Genomic DNA, 23,800 nt, shown 5'->3' on the forward strand with positions numbered 1-23,800 from the left:
GTCTTTTTTTTATTGTACAGCAAAACAGAAATAACTGACTGAATTTTTTTGTTGGTGAAAATAATGGTTGACTAAGAATTTTCCACAGTACTATGTGTATGTATGTATGTACTCACTGTTAAAGAGGCAGTGAATGGCAACTGATTCAAAAAATAAACACACAAAAAGTCAAACAACCACGAGGAAAACGTTACATAAAGACTAATTTACAAAATTAGAAGAATAAACAAAAGCAAATTTCACAGAGAGAGAGAGAGAGAGAGAACAGAAAAAAAAAGAACTCTGTTCAAAATATGTGGAAGACAGAACTGTGTAGTCCATATGTCTGTTCAAATAAAAAATCCTCCAGAATTTTCTACTCATAACCACATACAAGACACTTACCAAATGTAACAAGGAGTCAGAGACGTTTGGCTCCATATGCAGTGGTTTAATAAAGAGAATGGTCAGACAGGCAGTAATCAGAGCACAATGTCAAGTATGTCAGGGATATCCAGAATCAGTAACAGTAACAAGCAGGGGTCAGGGGCAGGCAGCAGAGAATCGCAGTTGGTATAAACAATCCAAGATCAGAAAAGGAAGGAACAAACACATAACACAGGCACAAACGCTCGGAAATGCCAGACAGAACTAAACAAGACTTCACAATGTGAGTGTGGATGAGTGCAACCTTTGTGTCACTGATGGGAAACAGGTGAGGTTCAATAATGAGTTCCTAGGCAGGTGTTTATGGGAAATGAAGTCCAGGGTGTACTGTGTCATGTGAAAGTCTGTGTGGTGAATAAACGGATGTGCAGTGACCAGATCATGACATAGCCCCCCTACCACTTCATTCATATGGTCATAAACACTATGTTTGGAATGATTGCATTCTGACTGAGACAAAGGTTGCCCATGTAAACGAACAGTAGCGAATGGCAAAAGATGAATGAGTTGTTAAAATTTTAATGTCCCCTAAACTGAGCAGCACTCCACAGTGTGTTTGATTTGTTTGGAGAAGGCAGGGTTGCTGTGTGAGTTGGAATGAGCAATCAATGCTTCCAGCAAATGAAACTCAACTCATCTCCCATCAGGACTTCTGGATCAGCTCTGGTCACATCACTTTTGCAAGATGCCACTCTTCAGTTGAGAGTGCTTCCCCAGGTATGAGTACACCACTCCAGACTACATGAGCATAGGCTTCATTATGCTGGGTACACACCAAAAGATAATATGGTTGATTTTGGGCCGATTTCCCCCCTTCCAACAATCCTAGCTATGTCCCGATTATCTTGATGGTTCTACAGATTATTTTATCAAATTTTCCTTTGGTGTTAGGTGTGTTAAGAGTGTCCGAACCTGATCGGAAGAACGTCAGAGCCGCCCCGATTGCGAATCAGAAATCCTGATGTGTGGGGGGAACCCCTAGGGCAAATGCGTGCATGCTCTGGAGATTATCATGTGAAACAAAAAAAAATCCAATCAGAAAGCCGTTTTCATTACTTCACCCAAACCCTTTTCTTTCTTTTTTTTCGTGAATTTTCTGTGAAAATAATTCCAAACACTGTCATTGCAATTACTTTCTGCGTAAGACACCACAGTGTCTTAAGAAAGAAAATGTCTGAGACAGATGTCTAGATAGTTCTTTTTTTGTCTTTCCTCTGCCAATACTCTTTTAGACTGTGAATGTGACAGGTACAAGATACATTTTTGGACTACCCCATAAAAAAAGTACAGCTTTCACATCTTTATTAGTTCTCTATTAAGAGGCATTACAGTGATAGAGACATTTAATTCATTCACATTAAAGCTTTCTTTAACCGCATTTCTGCACAGTTTGATATTGAAGATTAAATTTCAATTATCTGCCATGGCAACACGTACAGAAAGCCCTCTGTATTTCAGCACTCATGTTGAATGTAACCCTGATGTCTGGCCTGTGCTATTCCTGGTTTCTTTTTTTCTAAAGTTGCTGCCAATTCATTGCAGACAGTTTTAATTGAAAGAAATCAAATGTAAGGAAATGGCTAATTAATATATATATATTAATAAGTGATGACTGTCAGTTTGTGCGCATATGACAGGATATTTATGAAAAAATTAATACAGGACGTAGTCAGCCAGATGATGAAAATTATTAACAGCAATTATTATATGATGCAGTCACACTTGTACCAATATTTATTAGTTCGGTTTGTTGATTCAGGGTTAGCATCATCTGTATAATGAATATAAAATGCAGATTGACGGTGCTGGTGGTTGTTGTCTGCCACAAAAGCATTTGATAAGTGGTTCTTCTCAGCTTTTTACAGGACCAACGGTCCATGACATTCACAGCTGAAAAACCTCGCTCACACTTGACTGAAAGAAAGCTAGATAAGTTTGACTGCCGATTAAGATCTTGGAGAGAGATTTACCATGTAGCAGTACATTCTGTAATTTGCAGTGTGGACAAAAACTTTAGCTGCAGTGTTTCTCTGATTGTCTATACATATATATACACTGTATATGTATACCTATTTATAACTACAGAAGATATTCACAAGTAGTCCTTAAGTTTCATTGAAGTTAAAAAACAAGCAAAGCGTCACATGCCAAGTTACAGGCCCCACAGGTGAAGCAGTACTGGAGAATGTTAAACTTTTGGCATTATATGATTTTTAAGAGCTCTCCAAAAAGAGCTCAGGCATTGGTAAAAAAAAAAATACTTTAATGAAGTAAAAAATTTAAATTTAATTTAATTTAACTTAATTTAATCCCTTGCTTAATAAAAGACGATGTGCAGGACAGGCACTTGGTTCTATACAACCTTGTTTCAGTGATTTTAAGTTGAATGGATGCTGAGATGTGGGCGCAAATGTAAAAGGGAAATTTCTGAGTTCCTGTGGCTCAGTGGTAGAGCATTGGATTAAAAAGGTTGGATTAAAAAGGTTGGCGCAAAAGGTTGTGGGTTCAATTCCCAGGGGACACACATACTGGTAAAAAAAAAATGCACAGCATGAATGCATGCTTTAGTGTCTGCTAAATTCATGAATGTAAATGATTAGAGAAGTCCTGTAAATGTCACCTGAGAAACTTTTTCACAAGGCCAAGTTTTGACATTTTGATTAAACAATTTTTAACAATGAAACGCATGCAAATTAAGATATGCTTGCACATTAATATCTATCTATCTATCTATCTATCTATCTATCTATCTATCTATCTATCTATCTATCTATATATACAGTACAGACCAAAAGTTATTAGAAGTTATTACTATTTTTAATGTTTTTGAAAGAAGTTTCTTCTGCTCATCAAGCCTGCATTCATTTGATCAAAAATACAGAAAAAAAATGTAATATAGTGATATATTATTACAATTTAAAATAAATGTTTTTAAATTTAATATACTTTAAATTATCATTTATTTCTGTGATGCAAAGCTGAATTTTTAGGATCATTATCACATGATCCTTTAGAAATCATTCTAATATGATGATTAATTATCAAAGTTGGAAACAGTTCTGCTGCTTAATATTTTTTCAGGACATGTGATACTTTTTTAGGATACTTTGATAAATAAAAAGTAAAGAAAAAAGAAGCTATGTTTTTAAAATGTAAATATATTGTAATAATTTTTTTTTTACATAAAATCAATACTTTTATTCAGCAAGGATGTGTTAAATTGATTAAAAGTGATAGTAAAGAAAATATATTATTAGAAATATATTATTAGAATTTGTCTATTTTTATTTTGAATAAATGCAGTTCTTTTTAACCTTTTATTCATCAAATATATTAGACAGCAGAACTGTTTCCAACAATCATAATAAATCAGAATATTAGAATGATTTCTAAATGATCATGTGATCGACTGATGTTACATGTGACACTGAAGGCTGGAGGAATGATGCTGAAAATTCAGCTTTGCATCACAGGAATAAATTATTTTTTTAAAGTATATTCAAATAGAAAACTATTATTTTAAGTTGTAATAATATTTCACAATATTACTGAAACTTTTGGTTTGTACTGTATATATATAAAATATGAGTATTATCACCACAATATTGTAAATACATCCTGCCTAATTTGTTCACTTGGCATATTGATCTCAATAAAGTTTGTACTGCATCTACAGTTGGGAGTAGCTTCTTCTGAAAAATTAAGGCCACCTTGCATTTCCAGATGCCTGCCAAACTTGTGTAGCCATTATTGGTAAGATAGCAGTTCTCAATGTCATAAATGTAAAATTCCATGAACAACAACAAAAAGTGAAGTGAAAGTGATGTAGCGGATCTGACCCGAATCAGACAAATTAAAGAGTCGATCAGGACTGTGTTTGAAACACGAGCCGAATTCCTCAGAAAAGCAACAGGAAGTCATAAAACATTCTGTGCCACAGGTCCCAAGCAAGATAACCAACCAACTCTTTCACAGAACAGCTTTCAACATTAACACCACTAGAACAATTATTGACAATTTCAATTCGGAGAAGAGATTGTCAAATTTGGGGCAAGTAATTGAGATGCAACGCCGGACATCACATGTCAACCCATGAGAGTTATACACAATATCCTTAAACACTTCCCCCACCTAGCAGACCCAGACTGAAATTCCTAAGGGGGCCTTTTAACCTCTGGTCTCCACAGAACATACCTATGTCAGAGAATGGCAACAGAAACTGTCTTTTTAATGAACTCAAAAAGACTTATTAATGAAAATATGAGTCCATCGCTTCACTCCATATTCATTTATGTATAACCCACACATTTGACTATCATGTTATAATCACTTATTGTGTATTGTGTATTCACTTGGTGCCGGTACAGGATGGCTGCCTCCGTGACGTGCTCTGCATATGTTTTTGTCTTTTTGTTAGTTTGTCCTGTCTTTAGTTATATTCCTGCAATCAGTTTCACCAGGGATGAACTGCTGAACATTCAGCAGAACGCACCACAAGATGTTTTTCCGGATTTCAATTATTCAGACGTTTTACTGAATATTGTTATCGGAGGAGCAGCGGCGCTGATCAAGCGCTTCAGGACGCGCAGACGGGGAAAGCGAGCTGGCGTGCTCGTCAGACTCAGGAAGCGTGGATTTCGAACGCCGTTGCCTAGCATCCATCTGGCAAATCTACGCTCTCTACCCAACAAAACGGACGAACTCCTTCTGCTTTCTCGGACAAATAAGGATTTCACACACTCTGCTGCTCTGTGTTTCACGGAAACCTGGCTGAATGACGCCATACCGGACAGCACGCTCCATCTGCCGGGCTTTCAGCTGTTTAGAGTGGATCGCGACGCAGAATCAACGGGGAAATCGCGCGGCGGCGGGACATGCTTTTACATCAATGAACGGTGGTGTACAGATGTAATTGTGTTAAAGAACATGTGCTGTCCTAATCTAGAAATGCAGTTTGTCAACTGCAAGCCGTTCTATTCACCGCGGGAGTTTCACTCACTCATTCTGGTTAGTGTTTACATCCCTCCGCAAGCGCAAGTGAGTCTGGCTTTACAGAAACTCGCTGAGCACATCACAGAGATAGAACAACAACACCCGGACTCTGTTTTAATCATTCTCGGGGACTTTAATAAAGCCAATCTCTCCCGTGAACTGCCAAAATACAGACAGCATGTTACATGTCCCACCAGAGACAGTAATATATTGGATCACTGTTACACCACAATAAAGGATGCATATCACTCTGTTCCACGAGCAGCTTTGGGACGTTCTGATCACCTTCTGGTTCATCTTATACCGACCTACAGGCAGAAACTAAAATCAGCTAAACCTGTATTAAGGACTGTAAAAAGATGGACTAATGAAGCAGAGCAGGATTTACAATCTTGTTTTGACCTCACTGATTGGAGTGTTTTTGAAGCTGCTGCCACCGATCTGGACGAACTCACAGAGACCGTAACATCATATATCAGTTTCTGTGAGGATATGTGTATTCCTACCAAGACTCAACTAAATTACAACAATGACAAACCGTGGTTCACTGCAAAACTCAGACAGCTCCGTCAGGCCAAAGAAGATGCTTACAGGAAGGGGGACAATGTCTTGTATAAACAGGCTAAATACACACTGGAAAAGGAGATCAGAGTGGCAAAGAGGAATTATTCTGAAAAAATAAGAACTCAGTTCACTTCGAACGACTCAGCATCAGTGTGGAAAAGTCTAAAGAAGATCACCAATTACAAGACTCCACCCCCCAGCACTGTGGAAAATCAACGACTGGCAGACGATCTGAACGAGTTTTACTGCAGGTTTGAAAGAACACCCATCACCTGCCCTGAACACCTCTCCACACAACCGTTCACACCAATAACAACTCCTGCAAACAACCCTGAATGCCTCTCCAAACAACCGTTCACACCATTAACAGCTCCTGCATCCCCCCTCTCCCCCACACCTGCAATACAGATCAGCGAGGATGCGGTGCGCCAGGTCTTCCGGAAGCAGAAAAGGAAAAAAGCACCAGACGCAGATTGTGTTACACCAGCCTGTCTAAAATCCTGTGCTGACCAGCTGGCCCCCATCTTCACAAAGATCTTCAACAGATCGCTGGAGCTGTGCGAAGTCACTTCATGCTTCAAACGCTCCACCATCATCCCCATCCCAAAGAAATCCAAAATTACAGGACTAAATGACTACAGGCCTGTGGCTCTAACGTCTGTAGTCATGAAGTCATTTGAAAAACTGGTGCTGGCCCACCTGAAGGACATCACTGGACCCTTGCTAGATCCTCTTCAGTTTGCCTACAGAGCAAACAGGTCTGTGGACGATGCAGTAAACATTGGACTGCATTATGTTCTACAACACCTAGACAGACCGGGGACCTATGTGAGGATCCTGTTTGTGGACTTCAGCTCGGCTTTTAATACGATCATGCCAAACCTCCTCCTGCCCAAACTAACTCAGCTCTCCGTGCCCACCTCCGTCTGTCAGTGGATCAACAGCTTCCTGACAGACAGGCAGCAGCTAGTGAGGCTGGGAAAATACACATCCAGCACCCGTACAATCAGCACCGGAGCTCCCCAGGGCTGTGTTCTCTCCCCACTGCTCTTCTCCCTGTACACTAATGACTGCACATCTAAGGACCCCTCTGTCAAGCTCCTGAAGTTTGCAGATGACACCACACTCATCGGCCTCATTCAGGATGGTGACGAGTCTGCTTACAGACAGGAGGTTAAAGAGCTGGCTGTCTGGTGCACTCTCAACAACCTGGAGCTTAACACGCTCAAAACAGTGGAGATGACTGTGGACTTCAGGAGAAACCCCCCTGCACTCCCTCCACTCACCATCATGAACAGCATTGTGACTGCAGTGGAGTCATTCAGGTTCCTGGGCACCACTATCTCTCAGGACCTGAAGTGGGACATTCACATTGACTCCATTGTGAAAAAGGCCCAGCAGAGGTTGTACTTCCTTTGCCAGCTGAGGAAGTTTAACCTGCCACAGGAGCTGCTGAAACAGTTCTATTCCACCATCATCGAATCCATCCTCTGCACTTCAGTAACTGTCTGGTTCAGCTCAGCTTCTAAATCGGACCTCAGAAGACTACAGAGGGTAGTCCGGACTGCTGAGCGAATCATCGGTTCAACCCTCCATTCTATTCAAGAACTGTACTTATCCAGAGTGAGCAAAAGGGCTGTTAAAATCACTCTGGACTCCTCACATCCAGCACACTCCCTCTTTGAACTGTTGCCATCTGGTCGACGCTACAGAGCACTGAGCACCAGAACGACCAGACACAGGAACAGTTTCTTCCCTCAGGCAATCCATCTTATGAACAGCTGATACACACTGAACACACTACACTTTATATTTATATACACATACACTTAATTTATCTAACACACATACTTAGTATACACTTAAATTTTGCACATAATATACATGTACATACATAACTGCATTTTTGTAATATACCTGCCTACAATTGTCAATTTGTATATTGTCATTCCTTGTCTACTTATTTGTATTTTTTGTATTTTTATATTCTTTTATTATGTGTTTTATGTTCTGTCGCTGTCATTCTGTTGTACTGCGGAGCTTCTGTCACGAAAACAAATTCCTCGTATGTGTAAACATACCTGGCAATTGATTCTTATGTTTTTCAACGACAACAAAGGGGACTCCCTTTTCACAGGAGACGCAAGTAACTTTACTTCCAGACTCTGACCTTTACTGGTGTATCTAATATAATTTTAACCTCACTGAAGAACTAAATGCGAGGGTTAATTAAGTGATTGATGGTTGTTCATGTCTATGCAATTTAACGTATTGCTGTAAACTTGGGTTTCCACATTTCCATTCGCTTTAACTCATCTTTCCCTAACTTTCGATCCTCCTGCAACTTGTGTGAATGTGTGAGTGCGTGCGTTTATGTGTTAGATTAGTTTATGTCTAAGATTTATCTAATAAAGCCTTATTCATATTGAAAAGAGAAGTATCTTGTGTTTTGAGCTTACAAGTTAATGTCTTAAACTGCCGATCTTGTTACTGTGCTAAATGATAGTGTTTTCACTATACTTTGGATATTAATATCCAGTGCAGATTTGATGTTAAATGGCTCGTTCAGTGAATCGCAGGGCATCTCAGTGATCAGCCGTGAAACAGTGATTCTGTTCAAATTCCCTTTAAAATCTTAAATGATTCCCTTTGAGCTAAATTGACCTGGATTGAAAATATGGTCTTGCAGAATAAGACATTTATATCTGCATTATTAGCACTAATAAACATCAAATATGCTAATAATATGAAAGCTAGTAAATAGTGAGAATTGGTCCCTAAACAAAAGTGTTACACTTAACTTGCATACAGCACATTGGAACACTAGAACTACAGGGAATTGTTGGTTAAAATTTTACACAGCTCCATGTGCAGTGTCTTCTGTAAGGGCACAAAAAATACTCTCCTACACATCCATTCGTCAGCCTCTTTGACCTGAAGACAACGGACTCCACCCACTCAAACTGAACTTCTCAGTAGGGAGTTTTTTCATATTCTGTGTGTGGTTCTACCACTCAGAGTCCGTTCTTCGTCTGATGCATACTGCACACCAGGACATCTGTCGCAGAACTTTCAAAAGTGCACAATGTTAAATTTATATATTCTAAGCTGGAGAAGACCTGGAGTATATAGCACATGAGTTTTCTTGTTAATGAGCCACATTTCATATGTATTTTGGTGTGGTGTTTGGAAAAGGGTTGTGAACATCCATTGTGAAGCCTTCACAGGACACTTGTGATGAAAACATTAACCTCTGTGAAGGGTAAAGGCCTAATGAGTATTATTTGTTGCAGATACTCGTAGGAATTATCTATTGGGGAGAGCTGGTTTGTTCCTGGCAGGCTGTTGTTGTCATCACCACTGGGTTTCTGGCCTCTAATGCACTTTATGACTGAGTTCAGAACCCAGTTTGATCTTGGCAGTACAAATAGGGATGGTTTGTTTAACCTTCGGCCTTGTGGGTGTCTTTCAAATACTAAGAGCCAGTAAGTGCAAATGAGGGCCCCGTGTCTTCCCATCTGCCATGTGCCTGTGGATATAATCTAAAATATATAGCATGTGCATTGGTGGCCTACAATTATTCAGTTGAAATTATTAATTAAGTTAAGCACACTAAGAATTTTACTCATAATAGAAGTTGTGGGGTAAAGTTTCTAAAGTGCTTCTGGATAAGCTAGGGAAATACAAGCCTTGTGTTAGTTTTGCCAGGAATACTTTCTTTAATTCAAAACAGGTACTTAATAGGAATATGTTGTTGTAGATAGTCACATTCATAACTGTCATTTTATGCTTGGAAGAGACCTTTTCAATTAACCAGGATTTGTAAAAACTGAATTTTTGTAATGATAATTTTCATGGGCCTCAGGACTCTACAATGGATTCTGACGTGAGGAGAGAGGAAGAATACCAGGGGTTGTGGTTATCCCATGTATACATATATATACAACCCGAATTCCGGAAAAGTTGGGACGTTTTTTAAATTTTAATAAAATGAAAACTAAAAGACTTTCAAATCACATGAGCCAATATTTTATTCACAATAGAACATAGATAACATAGCAAATGTTTAAACTGAGAAAGTTTACAATTTTATGCACAAAATGAGCTCATTTCAATTTTGATTTCTGCTACAGGTCTCAAAATAGTTGGGACGGGGCATGTTTACCATGGTGTAGCATCTCCTTTTCTTTTCAAAACAGTTTGAAGACGTCTGGGCATTGAGGCTATGAGTTGCTGGAGTTTTGCTGTTGGAATTTGGTCCCATTCTTGCCTTATATAGATTTCAAGCTGCTGAAGAGTTCGTGGTCGTCTTTGACGTATTTTTCGTTTAATGATGCGCCAAATGTTCTCTATAGGTGAAAGATCTGGACTGCAGGCAGGCCAGGTTAGCACCCGGACTCTTCTACGACGAAGCCATGCTGTTGTTATAGCTGCAATATGTGGTTTTGCATTGTCCAACTGAAATAAACAAGGCCTTCCCTGAAATAGACGTTGTTTGGAGGGAAGCATATGTTGCTCTAAAACCTTTATATACCTTTCAGTATTCACAGAGCCTTCCAAAATATGCAAGCTGCCCATACCGTATGCACTTATGCACCCCCATACCATCAGAGATGCTGGCTTTTGAACTGAACGCTGATAACATGCTGGAAGGTCTCCCTCCTCTTTAGCCCGGAGGACACGGCGTCCGTGATTTCCAACAAGAATGTCAAATTTGGACTCGTCTGACCATAAAACACTATTCCACTTTGAAATAGTCCATTTTAAATGAGCCTTGGCCCACAGGACACGACGGCGCTTCTGGACCATGTTCACATATGGCTTCCTTTTTGCATGATAGAGCTTTAGTTGGCATCTGCTGATGGCACGGCGGATTGTGTTTACCGACAGTGGTTTCTGAAAGTATTCCTGGGCCCATTTAGTAATGTCATTGACACAATCATGCCGATGAGTGATGCAGTGTCGTCTGAGAGCCCGAAGACCACGGGCATCCAATAAAGGTCTCCGGCCTTGTCCCTTACGCACAGAGATTTCTCCAGTTTCTCTGAATCTTTTGATGATGTTATGCACTGTAGATGATGAGATTTGCAAAGCCTTTGCAATTTGACGTTGAGGAACATTGTTTTTAAAGTTTTCCACAATTTTTTTACGCAGTCGTTCACAGATTGGAGAGCCAAGACAAAGCTAAGACAAAGCTTTTATAGCTAATCATGTTACAGACCTGATATCAATTAACTTAATTAATCACTAGATGTTCTCCCAGCTGAATCTTTTTAAAACTGCTTGCTTTTTTAGCCATTTGTTGCCCCCGTGCCAACTTTTTTGAGACCTGTAGCAGGCATTAAATTTTAAATGAAATTAAGTGGATAAAATTGTAAAATTTCTCAGTTTAAACATTTGCTACGTTATCTATGTTCTATTGTGAATAAAATATTGGCTCATGTGATTTGAAATTCCTTTAGTTTTCATTTTATTAAAATTTAAAAAACGTCCCAACTTTTCCGGAATTCGGGTTGTATGTATATATATATATATATATATATATATATATATATAATAAAAATCTAAAGCAAGGCTCATAAACTAGAATCGATTCTTAAACGCAACATTACAGACTTCAGAGTTTGGTTACAATTGCTGTTCATCATTCATTAATGACTTGTAATATAAAAGCCACAAGCTTAGAGAGAGGCTGGTGTGAAATATTGCAAAAGCTTTTAGTCCATTAAGATGTCAATGAGGGTTGTTCTTCAGTGCCACCTACATGGCTGCAGTTAGACTAAATAACAGGATGTAGGAATACATTTTATTCATGTTTATCAGTCTCTTCCAGAGCATGCTAACTGAAGAAAAACAAGTGAGCAAGTTGAACAGCAGTATACACTTTAGCATACATCCTAATCATGCCTCTAGTCTATGAAAAGCTTTTCAATGCTCCACTGGCTCTCAATTGGAGCCCAGTGCTGCTTTTCAATCAGCTGTGTGTCTCCTGTGGGTTCTTAGACGAGAAAGAGAAGGAGTGTAGACACATAATAAAAACACACTCCCTGTGATTAATATGATTCTCCCTCAGCCTCAGAGCAATTGACAACTACACTCAATCAGAAACGGACTCTATTAAAACATATTGATTCCAAACACCAGGTGAAACAAAACAAGCTTTAAGTTCTGAAAAGAAACATGAAAGTACATGCATCACTCACTGAGTGAGTGTGTTAATTCATACTGATGAAGAAATTATGGATTGGAAAATGCAGAGCACTGTTTCTCCCAAGTACCTTTAAAATATTATAATGCATAATAAAATTTTAATGCATGTAACTGGCACAGAATAAGATAGTTGTTATAGTTATTTAAGACAGCTAGAGAGGTCTCTCAAGTGGTCAGGAGTTCCCGGTGGGGGCTTGTGATGGTGCTGAGGAGACAGAGACGTATGTGTGCGAATCTTTCAGAAGATGTTCTTGAAATGTTTGATGACAAGCAGTTAACCAAGCGGTTACATTTCCTCAGTTATTCAAACAGAAATGAGCAAAGAATAGAAAAAATATTATAAATTACTTGCTAGCGCAAGTATTATAAGTGACCCTGGACCACAAAACCTTTAGTGTCTTAAGTGTCATTTTTTTTTTTCGAAATTGAGATTTATACATCATATGAAAGCTGAATAAATAAGCTTTCCATTGATGTATGGGGTGGTGATGGCGCAGTGGATAAGACAAATGCACTTGGTGTGAGAGACCCGGGTTCGACCTGGGTTTGACCTGGGTTCGAATCCACTGTGAGACACCAATGTGTCCCTGAGCAAGACACTTAACCCCTAGTTGCTCCAGAGGCGTGTGACCTCTGACATATATATAGCAATTGTAAGTTGCTTTGGATAAAAGCGTCAGCTAAATGAATAAATGTATGGTTTGTTAGGATCTGATGGTATTTGGTCGAGATACAACTATTTGAAAATCTGGATTCTGAGGGTGCAAAAAAATCAAAATACTTTCAAAGAAAATCACCTTTGAATTTTTAAAATGAATTCTTAGCAATGCATATTCCTAATCAAAAATTAAGTTTTGATATATTTAAGGTAGGAAATGTACAAAATATCTTAATGCAACATGATCTTTTCTAAATATCCTAATGATTTGCTGATGATACTGTGCTTCTGGGCCTCATTCACAACAATAATGAAACCGCATACTTGGATGAGGTAGAGAAATTAACATCATGGTGCCAGGACAACTGTCTCTCTCTGAATGTGAGAAAAACTAAAGAACTGATTGTGGCCTTAAGGAAGAGACAGCAGCAGCCCTATAGACCTCTTATGATCAGCGGGACCCCTGTGGAGAGGGTGAGCAGCTTCAAGTACCTTGGTGTAAACATCTCCGAGGACCTGACTTGGACTACTCACATTCAAACACAGGTTAATAAAGCCAGGCAAAGACTGTACCATCTGCGACAGCTGAGGAAATTCAGGGTCTCACCAGCAATCCTGAAAATTTTCTATTCTGGGGCTATAGAAAGTGTATTAACTCAGTGCATCTCAGTGTGGTATGGGAACAGCTCCAGTCAAGACTGCAAAGCCCTGCAGAGAGTTGTGCGCTTAGCTGAGCTGCTAAAATCATCAAAGACTCCACCCACCCCAGTTACCATCTTTTCACTTTACTGCCATCTGGTAAGCGCTACCGTAGCCTGATGGCAAAAACCAAGAGACTCAGGAGGAGTTTCTTCCCCCAGGCCATCAGGCTCCTAAACTCTAAACCAGCCTCTTAACATCCTCATGCCTCCACTTAATGTTGACTTTATCAGTAAGATATTCATCATTCACTACCTCACATAGACACACTGACAGTGTCACCCTGTTTGCACATTTGCCTCTTGTACATCCCTGTGTATCTTAATATTTAAGACTACAGTTTACTTTCATGCACATTATTTTGCGTTCTATATTTAATTCTACAATATACATCTTTTTTATATTTTATTCTTATATTTTTATAGTTTACTTTTATTTCATTCTTACATAGCTATATTTATGTATATTTTCATCTGTGTTGTTTTCTTTAATAATTGCACTGTCCATGGAGCAGACCTGACTCACATTTCACTGCTGGTTATATATGCTATATATAATTTTGTATGTGACGAATAAAAATCTTGAATATTGATTATTGCCATCAAAGAAAAATCTGTAATTTTGACCCTTACAATGTTTTTTGGCTATTGCTAAAAATATATCCCAGCGATTTTTGTGCTCCAGTATGGAAGCATATGGGTAGCAATATTCAATTTGGAATGTAATATGCAAAATGTCAATGCAATATGTAAAATGGCAATGCATTTCTGTATTTACATTTTCCAATACATTTGTGCAACGTTTGGTGCAAAATGAAAGTTAAATTACATAATTTTAATTTGCCATTTCATACACTAGTTTTAATATGTAAAATGAATACTACTTTTAACGTTTTATAAGTTGCAAAATTAAAATTAAAATGTATTACAGAAATGATTAGATATGTGTAACATGTTCAAGCAAAATCTGTGGCAAAAATGTTATTCATATGTTATTTTTCTTAATTGCATTTACACTCACAGTCAAGATACTTAAGATTGCATTTTCATTCAATGTCCCGCAATGAATGTAGTCAAATTCACATTGAAAATGCATTCCGAGCCGATCACGTCTCCGCCCCCTCCCGCCATGTCAATCACTGCGTGAACAAGCCGGGGCTTGCAGAGGGCCAAGAGACTCAGTACTCAAGAAGAGGATTCAAGTGAGAGAAGTTTTGATCATTTCGGTTTATGGCTTCAATATTTCATTCGCACTTGTGGGCGGAGCTCAAACGCTGCTTTCATCTGATTGGTCGAATCGCTCAACCTTCAGCTCGGTCTTTTCATTCTTTCAGACAGAATAAGATTCAGTCCGAGTGAAGCACTGTAATGTCTGAAACCACCGCTCACTGTTAATTAGCATAATATTTGAATCAGATGTTGCTGGACACATAATCTATGCTGTTGAGACCTGCAAGTGACCCCTTTAAATTATTTGTAGGTTATAGTATTGTATGAATATTGTCCCACTGATAAATACAGTGCAAATAGTTCTGTCTCCTTGGATAAATTAAGTGAAAATAAAAATCATATTTTTTTTCATAGTTTGGCTGGTCCTGCGACTTATAGTCAGGTGCGACTTATTTATCAAAATTAATTTGACATGAACCAAGAGAAATGAACTAAGCGACATGAACCAAGAGAAAACATTACCGTCTACAGCCACGAGAGGGCGCTCTATGCTGCTCAGTGCTCCTGTAGCCTACACTGAAAACAAGGAGCACCCTCTCGCAGTTGGAGACGGTAATGTTTTCTCTTGGTTCTAAATAAATGCGACTTATAGTCCAGTGATACTTATATATGTTTTTTTTCCTCATCATGACGTATTTTTGGACTGACATGACTTATACTCAGGTGTGACTTATAGTCCGAAAAATACGGTAATCAGCATATCCACACTCAGCCATCAACGTGATGCACCAGGGATGATCTTGGGCCCATTTCATGCGCTGTTGGAAATGGTGTGCAGTCACATTCGACATCACATTCGAGTTTAAACTAAATGAGCCAATGCATTTTGGCAACTGAGATTTGCATCTTGAGCTGCAACGCACATTCATTTGTTCTATTGTTCTGCTCTGCCTATCATACAAAGATGCTTCAGCACTAAAAGAGCTAATTTCACTAAAAGAGCAAAGACAGAGTGTCTTTTTAAAGATGTCATTCCACCCATGTGTTTCTAGATGCAGTCGTTACCTGGTACTGGATGACAGTCAAAATCGTTGCCTGTATTTGGGCATTAAGCACACTGAGGCTGGTTTCATGGGTGAGTAATGCTCTCACTGTGGGAGGATGACCATCTCAGCATTGTGGCTGAGACTCCAATACCTCAAGAGAGGTGAAGTCCCCCCTCAATATAGTTCTTCTTCTGTTCAACAGAAGAGGGTAACTTTGGTGAACAGTGGGGCCAAACCCACTGAGTAAATCTCTCTAGCACTCCACAAACTGTGGAGCTGGGTGAACATGTTGGTTCTTCTCATGGGAAATGGCTGTTTTGATTTAGATTTGTTTTGACATTAATTATTTTTCATTGAATTAAGGTTTTATTGGAGCATGCTTTAGCAAGCTTCAGACATTTTTCCCTGAGACAAATTTGTATAAGTGTTATGCACTAGCTGTAGTCAAGGCTGTGTTTTTAAATGATAGTAATGGAGTACAGGCAAAGCAAATCCAACCAATGCTTAATGCTTGTGCAATGCATTCACATAGAGTGAACACCCACCTTCACATTTCTCTTACTCAAGCCACACACACACGCTTGCTGTCTCCAGCCCACACCGCTATATCTGCGGGTTGGCCATCATGCACTTTCTTCCAGAATTAATAAAGCCACTCTTGACTCAGTTTATCTGTGCGTTTATAATGCTCCCTTTGATTACCATTAGTGTCCGCTTTTCTTTTCAGCCAGCTTTGACCAGACCAAAGCAAAAAAAATAAAACACATCTACTGAGAACCCAACACATTCAGATCTCTGCAGGAAGCAGTCAACACATTTCCCACCATATGCAATCATAGAAAACTTTCTCAGGTTGTTTCAAAACAGCATTTATCGGCATATTGACTGAAAGTCAGATGCATGTTAATAATTATAAATTTTTTCATACTTCTGTGAATACAGATTGTATTTTTTATTTATTTATTTATTTATTTGATGATTAAAAATTATGTAGTGAGAAACTTTTCTGTACCTATGGTGGGGGTTTCTGAGTATTGATAATTCTGTAGTCAGTTAATGTGTATCAGTCAGTCCTCTCTTTCTTATCTGCTAATGTCTCCACTGCTAATACTATCATAACAAAATTAACAATTCGTCTGTCGTATGCAGTTTAAAACATTTTCCTCGTTCCTTTGTTCTACTACCCCTCCTTCATCAATTCTAACAGCTGACGACTTTGCCACGTTCTTCAATACAATTAAAACAATCAGCGCACAGTTTTTCACTCCTCAATCTATCAAGCTCACCTTACCAGCAAACATACACTCATTCACATCCTTTTCTTCACTCTCTGAGGCAGAAGTCTCCAAACTCATCCTTTCTAATCATCCTACTACTTGTCCACTTGACCCTATTCCATCTCATCTTCTTCAAACCATTTCTCCTGCAGTAGTACTTGCACTCACTCACGTCATTAACTCACACTGGTGTTTTTCCCTCATCATTTAGACAGGCTCGTATAACCCCACTACTTAAGAAACCCACCCTTAACCCATCTCTTTTAGAGAACTACATACCGTTTTCCCTTCTACCTTTCATTGCAAAAACAATTGAATGAGTTGTGTTCAACCAAGTATCTGCCTTTCTCACAGAGAACAACCTCCTGGACAGCAACCAATCTGTTTTCGAGACTAACTTGCTCTCAGTTGTTTAAGCCCTAAGACTAGCAAGAGCAGATTTCAAATCTTCAATACTTATCCTGCTGGATCTGTCCGCTGCTTTTGACTTGGTTAACCACCAGATCCTCCTATCAACCCTACTGGCAAAGGACATCTCAGGAACCACACTCCAGTGGTTTGAGTCTTTCCTCTCAGAGAGATCCTTCAAGATATATTGGAGAGGTGGGGTGTCCAAGTCACAACATCTAACTACTGGTGTGCTTCAGGGCTCATTTTCCACTCCTCTTCTCTGTCTACATGGCATCATTAGGTTCTGTCATTCAGAAGTTCATTCATAGTGTTCCTCTGGCTCAGTGGTAGAGCATTACGTTAGCAGCACAAGGTTGTGGCTTGATTCCAAGAGAACATATGTTAGGTAAAAACTGTTAGCCTGAATGCACTGTAAGTTGCTTTGGATAAAAGCATCTGCTAAATGCATCGCTGTTGGACAGTGTTTTCTCTACTTCCTGTTGGCCTTCTGTAGCAAATTGTAGCTCCGTGTAGCTGTTTTTATTTTATTTTTTTCTGTAGAATCTTTATCTTACTATCACTCTCTGTTTTTAAAAAACCCCTCCCTGCTTACCATGGTGATGAGATGCATAGCAGATTGTCATCACTCAATGGCTGGATGTCTAAGTGGTGCCCACAGAATAACATAGGTTTCATAGACAATTGGACGAGCTTTTGGGGCAGACCTGACCTGTTTAAAAGAGATGGTCTTCATCCCTCCTGGGGTGGCGCCACTCTTCTCTCTAGAAATATGGCAAATAGTCTTAGTGTTTATACTTGACTAACTGGGGCCCAGGTCAGGAAGCAGACAGACTGGCTAAACCGACCGTCTGCTAGCTGCCTCCCGTCACAGAGGTCAGTTAATTCTCAGCACATAGAGACTCTTTCACCTAGATATCACACTATAGAAACTGTGTCTGTTCCCCGAACTAGAAAAAACAAAAAACGTCCAAACCAAGTTAAGATTAACAATTTAATTGAGGTTCAACAAATAAAAAACAGAAGCAATATGGATAAACAAATGATAAAGCTTGGCTTATTGAATATCAGATCCCTTTCTACGAAAACACTTTTTGTAAATAATATGATCACTGATCATAATATAGATGTACTCTGTTTGACAGAAACTTGGCTAAAACCTGATGATTACATTATCTTAAATGAGTCCACCCCCCAAGATTACTGTTATAAACATGAGCCACGTCTAAAAGGCAAAGGTGGAGGTGTTGCTTCAATTTATAACAACGTTTTCAGGATTTCTCAGAGGGCAGGCTTCAAGTATAACTCGTTTGAAGTAATGGTACTTCATATAACATTATCCAAAGAAACAAATGTTAATGATAAATACCCTGTTATGTTTGTACTGGCTACTGTATACAGGCCACCAGGGCACCATACAGACTTTATTAAAGAGTTTGGTGATTTTACATCTGAGTTAGTTCTGGCTGCAGATAAAGTTTTAATAGTTGGTGATTTTAATATCCATGTTGATAATGAAAACGATGCATTGGGATCAGCATTTATAGACATTCTGAACTCTATTGGGGTTAGACAACACGTTTCAGGACCTACTCATTGTCGAAATCATACTCTAGATTTAATACTGTCACATGGAATTGATGTTGATGGTGTTGAAATTATTCAGCCAAGTGATGATATCTCAGATCATTATTTAGTTCTTTGCAAAATTCATATAGCCAAAATTGTAAATTCTACTTCTTGTTACAAGTATGGAAGAACCATCACTTCTAACACAAAAGACTGCTTTTTAAGTTATCTTCCTGATGTATCCAAATTCCTTAGCATATCCAAAACCTCAGAACAACTTGATGATGTAACAGAAACTATGGGCTCTCTCTTTTCTAGCACTTTAAATAAAGTTGCTCCTTTACACTTAAGGAAGGTTAAGGAAAACAGTTTGACACCATGGTATAATGAGCATACTCGCACCCTAAAGAGAGCAGCCCGAAAAATGGAGCGCAGCTGGAGGAAAACAAAACTAGAGGTATTTCGTATTGCTTGGCGGGAAAGTAACATATCCTACAGACAAGCATTAAAAACTGCTAGATCCGATTACTTTTCTTCTCTTTTAGAAGAAAACAAACATAACCCCAGGTATTTATTCAACACAGTGGCTAAATTAACGAAAAATAAAGCCTCAACAAGTGTTGACATTTCCCAACACCACAGCAGTAATGAGTTTATGAACTACTTTACTTCTAAAATCGATACTATTAGAGATAAAATTGCAACCATTCAGCCGTCAGCTACAGTATCACATCAGACAGTGCACTATAGACCCCCTGAGGAACAGTTCCACTCATTCTCTACCATAGGAGAGGAAGAATTGTATAAACTTGTTAAATCATCTAAACCAACAACATGTATGTTAGACCCTATACCATCTAAGCTCCTGAAAGAGGTGCTTCCAGAAGTCATAGATCCTCTTCTGACTATTATTAATTCCTCATTGTCATTAGGACATGTCCCCAAAACCTTCAAACTGGCTGTTATTAAGCCTCTCATCAAAAAACCACAACTTGACCCCAAAGAACTAGTTAATTATAGACCAATCTCGAATCTCCCTTTTCTGTCCAAGATACTAGAAAAGGTGGTATCCACACAATTATATTCCTTCTTAGAGAAAAATGGTATATGTGAGGATTTCCAGTCAGGATTTAGACCGTATCATAGTACTGAGACTGCTCTTCTTAGAGTTACAAATGATCTGCTCTTATCATCTGATCGTGGGTGTATCTCTCTATTAGTTTTATTGGATCTAAGTGCTGCGTTTGACACAATTGACCACAACATTCTTTTGCATAGACTTGAATACTTTGTTGGCATCAGTGGAAGTGCATTAGCATGGTTTAAATCGTACTTATATGACCGCCATCAGTTCGTAGCAGTGAATGAAGATGTATCCTATCGATCACAAGTGCAGTATGGAGTACCTCAAGGCTCAGTACTAGGGCCGCTACTCTTCACGCTTTATATGTTACCCTTGGGAGATATCACCAGGAAACATGGTGTTAGCTTTCACTGTTATGCTGATGATACTAAGATCTATATTTCTTCGCAGCCCGGTGAAACACACCAATTTGAAAAACTAATGGATTGCATAGTCGATATAAAAAACTGGATGACAAGTAATTTCTTACTGCTAAATTGTGAAAAAACAGAGGTGTTAATTATAGGACCTAAAAACTCTGCTTGTAATAACCTAGAACACTGTCTAAGACTTGATGGTTGCTCTGTCAATTCTTCGTCATCAGTTAGGAACCTAGGTGTGCTACTTGATCGCAATCTTTCCTTAGAAAGCCACGTTTCTAGCATTTGTAAAACTGCATTTTTCCATCTCAAAAATATATCTAAATTACGGCCTATGCTCTCAATGTCAAATGCAGAAATGTTAATCCATGCATTTATGACCTCAAGGTTAGATTATATTGTAATGCTTTATTGGGTGGTTGTTCTGCACGCTTAGTAAACAAACTACAGCTAGTCCAAAATGCAGCAGCAAGAGTTCTTACTAGAACCAGGAAGTATGACCATATTAGCCCGGTCCTGTCAACACTGCACTGGCTCCCTATCAAGCATCGCATAGATTTTAAAATATTGCTTATTACTTATAAAGCCCTGAATGGTTTAGCACCTCAGTATTTGAATGAGCTCCTTTTACATTATAATCCTCTACGTCCGCTACGTTCTCAAATTTCAGGCAATTTGATAATACCTAGAATATCAAAATCAACTGCAGGCGGCAGATCCTTTTCCTATTTGGCGCCCAAACTCTGGAATAACCTACCTAACATTGTTCGGGAGGCAGACACACTCTTGCAGTTTAAATCTAGATTAAAGACCCATCTCTTTAACCTGGCATACACATAACATACTAATATGCTTTTATTATCCAAATCCGTTAAAGGATTTTTAGGCTGCATTAATTAGGTAAACTGGAACCGGAAACACTTCCCATAACAACCTATGTACTTGCTACATCATTAGAAGAATGACATCTACGCTAATATTTGTCTGTTTCTCTCTTGTTCCGAGGTCACCGTGGCCACCAGATCCAGTCTGTGTCCAGATCAGAGGGTCACTGCAGTCACCCGGATCCAGTACGTATCCAGACCAGATGCTGGATCAGCACCTAGAAAGGACCTCTACATCCCTGAAAGACAGCGGAGACCAGGACAACTAGAGCCCCAGATACAGATCCCCTGTAAAGACCTTGTCTCAGAGGAGCACCAGGACAAGACCACAGGAAACAGATGATTCTTCTGCACAATCTGACTTTGCTGCAGCCTGGAATTGAACTACTGGTTTCGTCTGGTCAGAGGAGAACTGGCCCCCCAACTGAGCCTGGTTTCTCCCAAGGTTTTTTTCTCCATTCTGTCACCGATGGAGTTTCGGTTCCTTGCCGCTGTCGCCTCTGGCTTGCTTAGTTGGGGACACTTCATCTACAGCGATATCGTTGACTTGATTGCAAATAAATGCACAGACACTATTTAACTGAACAGAGATGACATAACTGAATCCAATGATGAACTGCCTTTAACTATCATTTTTGCATTATTGACACTGTTTTCCTAATGAATGTTGTTCAGTTGCTTTGACGCAATGTATTTTGTTTAAAGCGCTATATAAATAAAGGTGACATTGACATTGACAAATGCATAAATTCAAATTCAATTCAGGAACATGGCTTTTCATATCACTGCTATGCTGATGACACTCAACTCTACCTCTCATCTACAGACATCTTAGCTTGTCTAACATACATTTCTTTCTGCATGAAGGACCATCACCTGAAACTCAAACTTGCGAAGACAGAACTGCTTTTTGTTTCATAACAATTTCACCATCAAGTTAAGCACATCAACCATAACTCCTTCAAAAACAGCCAGAAACCTTGGAGTTATGATTGATGATCAGCTGACTTTCTCAGATCACTTTGCTAAAACTGTCTGGTCCTGCAGATTTGCTTTATTCAACATCAAGAAGATCAAGCTCTTGTTCTGTATTTATTGCAATGCTCTCCTGGCAGGTCTTCCAGCCAGTTCTATCAAACCTTTACAATTAATCCAGAACGCGGAAAAGAATGCATGCCAGACCCCTGTTTAACCGTTTTCACTGGCTACCAATAGCTGCTCGCATAAAATTCAAGTCTTTTGTGTTTGCTTACAAAACCACCACTGGTTCTGCACCTCTTTACCTAAATTCATTACTTTAGATTAGGGGTGACCCCGAATGGTTGACAGTTCATTGCGTCAATTCGAGGAGCCTGATTCGACAACCAATCTCACAGTTGAATATTCGCGGGGTGTTATGATTATGCCATTTTGACTATATGGGTGAGCTTAAAGTCTGATTTCACAAAGAACCAGTGTTGCCAGATCTCGCGAGACAAATAAGCAACCAGGCCTGTGAAAACAAGCCCAAAACAAGCGACTTTTTCTATGGAGTCCCCCTAGGTTTCGGGAAGAGAAAAATAAATAAACCGTGTGCACGGTTTTACAATTCGTTTGCATGGATTTTAAACTATGGGTACAGATTGTCAATTTACATCCATGTGGACAGATCGGTAAACTGTGCGCAGTTTTACAAAACTGCACACACGGTACAGTTTATTTATTTTTCTCCCCCTTGAGCTTCAGGATAATGACCACAAGAGGGAGTTAAACCACCTTTTAACATTATTTAACATTAGAAAACTGATGGGATATCAAATATAGATTGATGTACCGAATACATTATATACACAGTAAACATCTGATTATTAAAATTTGCACACACACAGAAATATCATCCTGAAATTACAATTTTTTTATTTATTATTACATAATAAAAACTCTCCTACAGTCCAGTCAGTCACCATCAGTCGCAACTTGCGTGCATTCATTTAAAGTTTACGTCTCTCACTGACGACGTTTTCCTAACCAGAAAAAAAAAAACAGATTGTCCTGCTCTGCATCTAAATGGCTAGTCCTCATTGCAATCCTGGGTCAGAGCCAATTAGAAGCAGGATGTGGGTCGGGGGAGGGGGGGACTCTGCTGTCTCCTGTGTGTATGGGAAAAGGGGGAGGGACAGAGGGAACAGACTAGAACTCCTACTTTTAAATAACATATAGGAAATATATGCTTGATAACTTATTATGGAGCTGGGATCAAGCCCAAATAAGCAACTACACTTTAGAAACAAGCCCAAGAAAACGCAACCCGCAACTACCAATATTTGTAAGCGACTTTACAGAAAAACAAGCCCAAAGTCGCTTATAATAAGCAGACTTGGCAACACTGCAAAGAACTACCGGTTTTCTCCCAAAG

The sequence above is a fragment of the Carassius carassius genome, chromosome 29, assembly GCF_963082965.1.
Source record: "Carassius carassius chromosome 29, fCarCar2.1, whole genome shotgun sequence".
NCBI lineage: Eukaryota > Metazoa > Chordata > Actinopteri > Cypriniformes > Cyprinidae > Carassius > Carassius carassius.